This window comes from Rutidosis leptorrhynchoides, unplaced genomic scaffold, assembly GCF_046630445.1.
Source record: "Rutidosis leptorrhynchoides isolate AG116_Rl617_1_P2 unplaced genomic scaffold, CSIRO_AGI_Rlap_v1 contig465, whole genome shotgun sequence".
Taxonomy (NCBI): domain Eukaryota; kingdom Viridiplantae; phylum Streptophyta; class Magnoliopsida; order Asterales; family Asteraceae; genus Rutidosis; species Rutidosis leptorrhynchoides.
In genome coordinates, this window is record NW_027266698.1 from 3,141 (window position 1) to 13,805 (window position 10,665).

At 36.9% G+C, this 10,665-nt stretch overlaps 2 pseudogenes; one reads left to right on the plus strand and one right to left on the minus strand.

Annotated features, from left to right (window-relative positions):
- Positions 1 to 449: 449 nt before the first annotated feature.
- On the plus strand, positions 450 to 4,017 carry LOC139883874 (aluminum-activated malate transporter 9-like; annotated as a pseudogene).
- Positions 4,018 to 5,808: 1,791 nt separating this feature from the next.
- LOC139883875 (uncharacterized) lies at positions 5,809 to 7,776 on the minus strand (annotated as a pseudogene).
- Positions 7,777 to 10,665: the final 2,889 nt, after the last annotated feature.

Consider the following 10,665-nt stretch of genomic DNA (forward strand, 5'->3'; position numbering starts at 1 on the left):
ATTTTTTTTTTATAAATCTAATACAATAATCTATCCACTCAAAGTTTGTTCCTCCAAGAATCGAACCCATGACTTTCCATAGGAGAGTCGAAAGTCTTAACCATTGGGCCACGCCTTGATTGGCCGTTAGAGAATATTAAGCATCTTTATCTTCTAATTTTCATCATCAATTTATCTACTTCTTCTATTATTGTTTATATACTATTCTTTTATTTCATCTATACATCATGTTAATTGTGACTACACATGCATATATACTTCCACTATTTGCACCTAGCTAGCTTCCAACTTATTTCCCCCTCCGTCCTCTTTATATATATACTCTCTATTTCTCACGCTTATTCCCACTTAATTCTTTCAACCATATTTCATGTTGACCTAATTGTTTCGATTTGTTCATTACACAACAAAAAATTGCAAGGAGGAGTTTTTGTTTCATTAATTAAATCATGAATGGGAAAAAGGGTAGTAGTAGTATTACTATCGACATTCCACAAGTGACCAAACCGAAAATGGTGGATCCGGCCAAGAAAAATGGTGGCAAGGGCGAGAGGGAGGGCATTTCCATCAAAGAATTGACGGAGAGTGTGTGGGAATTTTGCAAGGAGGATAGCAACAGAGTGAAATTCGCTTTCAAAGTGGGATTGGCTGTGTTACTCGTGTCTTTGCTTATACTATTCCGAGCACCTTATGATGTGTTTGGAACTAACATCATTTGGTCTATCCTCACTGTTGCTATCATGTTCGAATACACAGTTGGTACGAATATATAATTTATACATATATGCATGTCTCCATGCAAATATGCTTGTCTTTTGTTAATTATTTTATTCATTTACGTACTAAGTAGTTCCAATGCCATTAATTTTTAAAATTTATTGTCTTCAATTTACAAGATTGATCTTATTGAGTTATGTTATTTGTCTTGATTACGGGGGTATTTCTCAAATGAGGCATAATATAGAATTTTGGTGTAAATTCACGTGACGTACGTGCCATGCAATGTTCTGATATTGATCGATACATAAATATTTCCATCTAATGATTACCGCATTTAGAGAGGTATATATATCACTTGTGAGTTCTCGTAATTAATTAATTTATTTTCTAATGAGAGAATGTGGATTTATATCTTAATTAAGGAGCAACGTTCAATCGAGGATTCAACCGAGCGCTTGGAAGCTTACTTGCGGGGATCCTAGCAATTGCTGTGGCTCTGTTAGCTCTACAATTTGGCAGAGTAATTGAGCCTTTCATTATTGGCACAAGCATCTTCCTCGTTGGTATAATGCTATTAATACTAATTAGATCAAAGTTAATTAAAAAAAAATGTGAAATTAATTAGTAATTCGCTACAATCATGTGTATGCATGCAGGTGCTATGACATCATTCATGAAACTATGGCCATCATTCGCTACAATCATGCATACGAGTACGGGTTCAGGGTGATATTGTTTACATACTGTTTAATAATAATCTCTGGATATCGAATGGGAAACCCTATTAGAGTTTCAATGGACAGGCTCTATTCTATTGTCATGGGAGGTCTTGTTGCCGTCCTCGTAAATGTCTTTGTTTTCCCAATCTGGGCTGGCGAGCAGTTGCACAAGGAGCTCGTCAAACACTTCAACTCAGTCGCTGACTCCCTCGAAGGTACATAACGTACTTCAAATTAATAATTTCAAACCATATAGTATACTCCTTCCGTCTCAAACTAGATGCTAATCTAGAGAATTTCACATAAATCAATAAAGCATGTTTTTTAGTTCATTTTTCAATATAATTATCATTGTATAGACTAAAAAATCCTCATAGGAATATGTGGGTGAAGATTGTGAAGTTGGTGAGAGAGAGTATATGGGAGACATGAAGATGAAAATGGTGAAAGTGGTAAGGATATAATGAAAAAATATAATTAATGTTTCTTAAATTTGTCAAAATTTGCATTTAATTTGAGATAAAAAATTATGTTTATATTAACATCTAATTTGAGACTGAAGAAATATGTTTTTAATATTTAGATCAAAATTAAAATATAATCAATATCGTTAATCACACACTACTGTCATATTTATTGCGTAAATTAAATCTTATAATCATGAAGTTGCAATTGATGTCCTCAGAATGTGTGAAGAAATACTTAGACGATGATGGTTCGGATTATCCAGAGTTCAGCAAGACAGTGATGGATGAGTTTCCGGACGAACATTCCTATAAAAAATGCAAAGCAACCATGAACTCCTCAGCAAAGCTTGAATCCTTGGCATATATCTCTACTACTAATTATTTTATACGTTTTAATTTATTCTTAGTACGTTAATGTTAATTGTAACGTACATAAAAATGATTTGGTTCTGAACTAATGTTAATGCTAGGCTCAATCGGCGAAATGGGAACCACCTCATGGAAGATTTAGGAATCTTTTCTATCCATGGTCAGAGTATGTGAAAGTTGGTGCAGTTTTGAGATATTGCGCTTATGAAGTCATGGCCCTTCATGGTGTCCTCCACTCCGAGATTCAGGCATGTTTTCCAACTTTTTAATTCTGATAATAATATATTACATTCGTCTCAAAATAAATGATGATGTTTTGCGTTCAATCATATCCACATATATATATTTAGTGAATATCATTGACTAGATACATCATACATGTATATATGAATGAATTTAAAATTGCAAACCATCATCTATTTTGATAATTGGTGGGATATTCATGTTCCCACAGTTCAACAGAATCAGAACATATTCCAGCTTCCTGAAAAAGAAAAATTAAAATACTATACTGCTGGAAAAATGCTCAGCAAGAATCTATCAGAACAGATTCTGCAAAATCCTAGATTAACGGACTATAATAGGCTTCTTATTATTAGAGTTATTATACTAGTTGGAAAAGAAAAATGTTCCAAGCATCAAAACTACAACTACGAATGTATACAATCTATTTGTTCTCCCAAATGTGGGTTTATGGGCACACAGAATATGGTGTGATGAAAGGAACATATACTACCTCAGTCTCTAAATACATATAGGTATGTATTTAGAGACGGAGGGAATAGTTATAAATTAAGAACATAATTTGTTATTCTTAATTTGCTTTACCACAACAAAACTATTTAACTATAGATGGATCCATGAACAATTTAAGGGATGCTATAACGCATGCTAGAAATAAAATAAAATAGACACATATATATATAAATACTAATGAAAGTATAAGAACCAACTGTCGCAGCATAGTCTAGAAAACAAATTACAAATTGTGATTGCTCAAAACATATACATATGAATCGATTATAGCACGGACTACATTCAACGTCATGACTTAACTACAATGACTATCACAAAAATGTTAATTTTGCCTGACATTTTAATCTATTTGTTGCTTCCAACTTGGTATATTCAGGCACCCTACAATCTTCGGATCACCTTTCAGACAGAGATTCTCGAAGCAACGATCCAAGCTGCAGAGCTTGTGAGGAGTTTAGGAAAAGACGTTGGAAACATGAAGAGAAGCATAAAGACTTCACTGTTAAAAAGAGTTCACAGCTCAACTGAAAGACTTCAACGTGCCATAGACTTGCATTCATATCTTCTAACAACATCTTACTGTGATCCACCTGATTCCAATAAGACGACGCTTTCAACCAAGCTTTCGCATACCCTCTCGGCCAATATAGCTGATCAGAATGATCAAACCAGTTACTAATCTAGAAAATAACGCGGCGTCGGGTAATCTTTCGCAAGTAGTAGAATCATACCATGAGATGATGAGGAAGCAATCGAGGAGGTTGCATTCTTGGCCGTCGAGGGAGGTTGATGCAGCATTTGAGGAGGAAGGATGCGGCATTGACTTTGTTCTGCCTCGGATGAATGCGTTGGAAAGCACGGCGGCGTTGTCACTTGCCACTTTTACGTCTTTGCTTATTGAGTTTGTAGCTAGGCTTGATCACCTTGTTGAAGCTGTTGATAAGCTTTCCAGTATGGCCAAGTTTAAGCATGATGAGGTGCTATAAGACAAGGAACTTACTATATACTACAAGATAGATTGAATATGATAACAATGTTTAGTCAAGACATACATTATACTATTAGAAAGAATATTGTATTTAGCAGCTTCTAATGTCGGAAATGCAGTTTTTCTACCATTAAAATAGTTTAAGCCACGCAGTCCAATTGAAGATGTCTGCTACATCTTCATTTGCGTTAAAATACCTGCAATGGTAATTAAGAACAAGATGTGGTTCTTATAAATGTTTCCTTTGAATAAGATAAAGATGGCCACTATCCTTCATCCTACTGTAAATAATTGTCGTCTAGGAGGAAACTGTTATTCCAAATTACACGAGATATCTGAAGGAATTTTGTGTTTCTGAGTTCTGATATAAAAAATTGAGAAATTCTTGGATAAGAACTTTTTTATGTTAGTCCTAAATATTCATTTCTCAAAATTCTTTTTTTTTTTTCTATGATGAAAATAGTTTAAAGCAACCCATGCCCATAAAACTGAGATTATTCAAGTAACCATCCATCTATCTATTCATATGATTTGTAAAATCTAAGTTACTGTCTTTTACTGATTAGTACTTGGACTTGTTAGAGATGGCCCATATTTATTTATGTACATTTCTTGTAATCCTGCTTCCTGCCATTTTTTTGTGCTAAATCATTCACTGCATAATTAACAACTACTTCCATCGTTTCAAAATACTTAATGTTTATTTTTATGAAAATTTTTTTTTCAAACTTCCTTAAATTGGACAAAATATCATTTATAGTTTAAAAAATATTTTTATTATAAATAGTATTCCTATAATATCTAATAATTAATTATATATGCCATTAAAATCTAAAAATCAACTATCGTTATCAAGTGAAACAGAAATAATACTTCTAATTTTATCAAATTGTCATCTTTTAGTTGTAGAGGAAGGATAAATACAATAATCAAATTTATTTCTTATGATCATAATATTCCATCCTAAATTACTCTAACAACAACCCTCATACTATTGAAATTCAAGCCTCACTAGATGTAGGAAGCATTGAAAGCTATCCAAAATAATTGAAACCAGAAAGTTCCATTGTCAATGTAGAGAGAGTGAATAATTGTTTGTCGTCATTCATATTCCTTGAAGACACCAATATGGATATGCATTTGCCATAAAAGGACAACTAGGAAAAAGAGTATGGTCTCTGCATAAGGCAGAGCTATCAGAGAGCAGAGTAAAACAGTGCCCATTAGACAGATGGCACTCTGATTGAGACACTAAATAAATAAAGAGTATGGAATTTACACTCTAAAGATATTGGAAGAGCCAACCAAATAAAGCCATTACTATATCGAGATAATCTGGGTTTGCATTTACGGACATGAATGATTTGGCCAAGTAATAATGAAAAAACATACTAGCTACTAATTTAATATCGCCAAATAATCAACAACCAGACTAAAAGTACATGTAAACGCCCATTAAAAGGCCTTTATTCGATAATTAGAACATTTTTTGACAATGTGAATGACCCATACACCAGAGAGAAACCTGGACATGACAACGACCTTTATTTTGGGCTTATCTAGGTATTTACACCACATAGACCTTAGACACAAATGCTAACTACAACTGCTTGATTCCCCAGAACTTCACACAAATGACCTGTTCTCGCCATTCTAATTAATGAATGAGAACTTTCAAATACCAAACTACTAATGAAAAACAAAAAAAAAAACTAAAAGCAACAATAACAAACACCCAGAACTCAGCCAAATTGCCAAAGATGAAAAAAAAAATGAAAACGACACGACCTTATATCCAGCTTGTTGACCCTGGTGCGCCACCTTTGCTGCTGCTTGCACCAAGATTCAGCATTGCCATCAAACTTCCACCATGGACCCTGCCTTCAGGAATGACGACCGACATTTCCCCAACTGAGTTATTGGAATTACACATTCCATATTGATTGAGATTGGAATAACACATGCTAGTTGAAGTCTTCATCATATCAATGTTCATTTCCTCGGTTGTTAGCATCCCTTTCATCTTCTCGGCCTTGCTGAGTTTAGAATCATGGACAATAGGTCCCAGAGTGGCACCACCATGGACCTCTTATCCTGCACCAGGCCACTGTGAAGGGCACAGAGACCGGTCTTCCCTCTAGCATGAGAATTACATGGACCAGTAGGTTGAGAGCCAAATTTCAGATCCAGGATGGCCCCATGAGCATTTCTTGCCTCCACCATGTGCCTTGCAGAAATCGGTGCTTCCTTGTGCACTTTTGCCACATCCGTCAAACTTGCATCTCTTTCCCCCACCATGACGGACACAGTAATCGGTTCGTCCCCTGGCACTTTTCGTGCACTCAGGAATCGCGCACCTCTTACCCCCGCCATGAGCAACACAGAAGTTGGTTCCTCCATGCACACTCTTTGTACAAGCACCTCCACCTTGGAATGCGCACCTTTTCCCTCCTCCATGGCCCTTGCAGAAGGGCGTGCTTCCTTCAGCCCCCTTTGAGCAATGGGGAAACGTACACCGTTTTCCGCCACCATGTGCCTTGCAGAACATGGTACTTCCTTGTGCTCCCTTAGTGCATCCAATAGCCTGGCATCGGCGTCCACCTCCATGTGAGATGCAAAGACCAGAAAGCCCTTCAGCACTCTTAGTGCAACTTTCCATCTGACATCTTTTGCCTCCACCATGACGGATACACAGCCCAGACTTTCCTCTTGCAGCTCGAGTGCAACCCTCTGAACTGCACCTCCGACCACCCCCATGGGCGATACAGAAATCAGTTCGACCTTCAGCACTTTTTGTGCATCCTAGGAACTCACATCTCCGGCCACCTCCATGAGCCTTGCAGTACACAGTTCGACCCTCAGCTCCCTTGTGGCAACCAGGTTTTTGACATCTCCGGCCACCCCCATGGGAGATACAGCGGCCAGAAGCACCCCTGGCTCCCTTTCCACATCCCTCGACCTGACAAATTTTTGAACTTGAGCTGCGATATTGTTGCGGCTGCTGCTGCCTTGGTATCCCAGAAATACAGGTGACTGAACTTTTTGTAGTGGTTATTAAGCTTGATGAGAGCTCCTGAACACTGGGAGGAAGATCATTATAACTTTGACCCTGGCTGAAGCAAATGCTAGCCTCTTTGTTCGGCAGACTTTGGAAAGGTGGCAAAGAGAATCCTTTCTTCCAAGTTGTCGATCCTTCTTCGGCATTTGGACTGCCATCAGCAGTAGCTGGAATTTCCAGATCAACTTGACATTTACTGGACCATGACTGGACACTGGTGATCTCAGATTCAGAAGGCCCACTGGAAAGATTTAATTGCAGGTCAAGCTTTGGTCCTTTGAAATTTGGACTCGCGGATTTCTTAGGAGGGAGTATCTTTTCACCGCCAAGATGCAGGGTGAAGTCTAAGTCCACAGACATTGAGGACTCCTCGTCAGTTTCTTTTCCAGAAGACATTGCAGTGCAGCCTGTTGCAGAACTTCCCTTGCTATCTGATGAACTCGATGATCGGCCTAGCACAAGAGATAATGAAGGGTCTATAAGCTGACCCATTGGTCCGTTCCTAAAGCTCCATTTTCGCTTAAGTCCCTTTGAAAAGGACATGCCAGGCAATGAAGAACCAGGGGAATCAAGGCGTAAAACTGTGTCTGTGTGATATTCTGGCCCAGTGTCTCCAACTTGCATTGAACTGTCTAAGATCTTAGATGCATTTCCAGGAGCATTAGAATTAATACCCAAGTTCAGGAACCTTCGATCCATTAAGCAATTGCTCAAAACTTATTATATTCAAACCTAATCTAAGCTACAATAGACAGTCAACCTGGCTGAGTTCCGGGAAAATAAAAAATCAGCTACAAAACTAGAGTTAGATATATCCAAAAAAATAAATCCCACCCCCGCTGACAAATCCCGAAGTATCGCACCGATCCATCTCTTGAAAAAGTACTTTATTCGAAGCTTTGGGAATCAGTTGTCTATGGAGAGCATAAACCTGACCAGAATCGATTTCCTGACAGCAATAGAAGGGCACTCAACCATCCTGTTTAATAACAAACCACATGGTTAGAACTGCTTTTTTTTTTTTTAATAACGGAGACATAACAATAAAAGAGCTCAATTGCCTATAATTTACAACGTGAACGCCTACTTTTAACTACTTCCTCCGTTCCTAATTTTTTGCGTCTAGATACATCGTAAATAGATGTATCCAAAAGAGCAAAAGTGAATAATATTTAGGAGGAGAGTGAGTATCAAATTGCACTAGTTGTGTAAATCTCCATTTTTTTTTCCGGGAGTGTTCCCCAGGGATTATAAGAATATAAGAAACACAAAAACAAGAGAGTGATAAACCAAAGTAAGCAGCCATCACAAACAAGCATTCAACTTCATTTGAGACATGCAGATCTAGAAATTCACCAAATAACCACTTGAATGAAATCGAAGCAGAAAGAGATACCGATCTTGGACAGCTGAAATAAAAATTGCAATTTCCTCAACAGATTCGATTGAAAAATTTGGTCAAAAAGAAAAAATTGATTTACTTTGAATCAATTAACACTAGTTATTATCTCGTGTTGTTCATACTAATCCTCCGTTTTGGCAGCGGGGATAATAGTTACAAAAAAAAAAAACATCGATATTCGTTCCGGCTGGTCTAGGAAACATGCAAATTACAGTCAAAACAACTTCTTAGTGTCAAAACAATTGTAATTTGAAGCTAGTAAGCTGAGATCGAATAAATTTCATAGAAAATTTGAAAGAAACAGGATAAACAGAAAAATCAGAGAGCAGAAAGTTGATTATTATTATTACCTGATAATAATACAAAGAGAGGTTGATTCGTTTATACAGCCGTCGACTACGTTTCACTGCTTACACAATCGTATTTGAGCGCCGGCGATTTGACAGATTGAGATTGTGAGAGAGAGAGAGAGACGGAGAGAGATTTTATGACAGAAAATTCAGAGAGGAGAAAACATAATAAATACTATGTTGAAGAGGAAAGAAAATGAGAAAATAGAGGACGCACGTGCCAAATTTAGGGTTCCCTTTTGGTTTTTCGGGTAATTAAGATAAAATTCTAGTAGTAACTTTTTGGGATTTTTTTTCTTTTCTTTCTAAACAAAAGGATAAATTAAAATAAGAGGTTAGAAAATTTGTTCTCTCAGTTTTTTAAGAAAATACAGTATATCGAAAAAGTAAAGTTGGATTTTTTTAAGTCATAAACATAAAAATATAGTATGGGAGTACAATAAATCGAACATTCCCCATCATGTTCTTACAAAAAATTAAATAAAATATGCTAATGTAGTTTAATGGCACAGATATGTAAAACGTATGTTTTTTTATCATATCAATTTCGATAATTTTAAATTTTAAATTTATTTCTATTCGAGATTATCCCTCCAAACGAATATCGATTCTACAAATAGATCTCATAACTTTTTATATGGAGAATAACATACTTATCGATACTTCTCATGCCGATAAATTCATATATTGCAGATGTTTGGGATACCGTGCAGCAAGTTACGATTTCGTCAATGCTTGATCAGATTGTTTGGAAAGCTAACAAGACAAGTCAGTACACAATTTCCTCTGTTTATGAGGCACTTCGAACTAAAGCTCCAATTGTACGGTAGGCGAGGCTGGTGTGGGGAAAGGGTCCAAGCCCTCGTCACAATTTTGTATGTTGGCTGGTTAATTTCACTCGACTAGCTGGGAAAGCATTGATTTATCGTTGGGGAATGTATGCTGATGTCATTTGTCCATGTTGTTGTTGTGGTTTGTTGCCTGAAACGAGAGACTCTGTTTTTTGAATGTAATTTATCAGCTTTGATCTGGTATGTAGTGCTGAGATTTGTTGGAGTGACAAGGCGGCCACAAATGTGTGAAGGAGAGCTTGATTGGTGGTGCCAGAAAGTCTTCAACGTAGCGTTGGATTCTGCCTTCTTGTATCAAAACTGGTGAAAAAGAACAACTATAAAAGAGTGATGCTGATTTCTTTTATAGTTGGAGAAGTAGGCTTTCTTTTCTTAATTCTCAATCAAATCACCTTAAAGACAAAGATATGGAGAATATCTTTGCTTCCTGTTTGGGATGTAGAGCATTTTCTAGAAGGAAAATCGGCTGAATAAAAGTCAAAGATGCCAACACAAATACGGTTTGATTTAATCAATGCACCATGTCGAACCAAACTGACTTTAGCGAATCAAACCAAACCGGTCGAACCGGAAAATAAATCACAGTCGAACCAAAAAATAAAGCATGCCGTTACAAACTCTCCCTTTGGCATTTATGACAAAACCACTAAAGCTGATTTCATTAATGATAACCCAATAGCAACGAATTTCTCCCTTTTTGACAAAAAGGACAAAGGCATCCATGAACAAGTTTGACATAGATCTGGGAAGTATGGAAGATCAGATCTCAAATACATAAACTCCAAGCAAAGCTCTCCCTCAACACAAGAATGCATCTTCAAGCAATCTGAGCAATGCTCCCCCTGAACATATGAACCTCTGTTGTAGACAAAACAAGCTCCCCTTGAAACAATGCTTCTAATGATCTTGAGCTTGTAGTCGATTGCGCAGCTTCTCATTAGTCACTGTTATGCGTTCTAAATGCCTCTGAGTAGCATAAGTATGT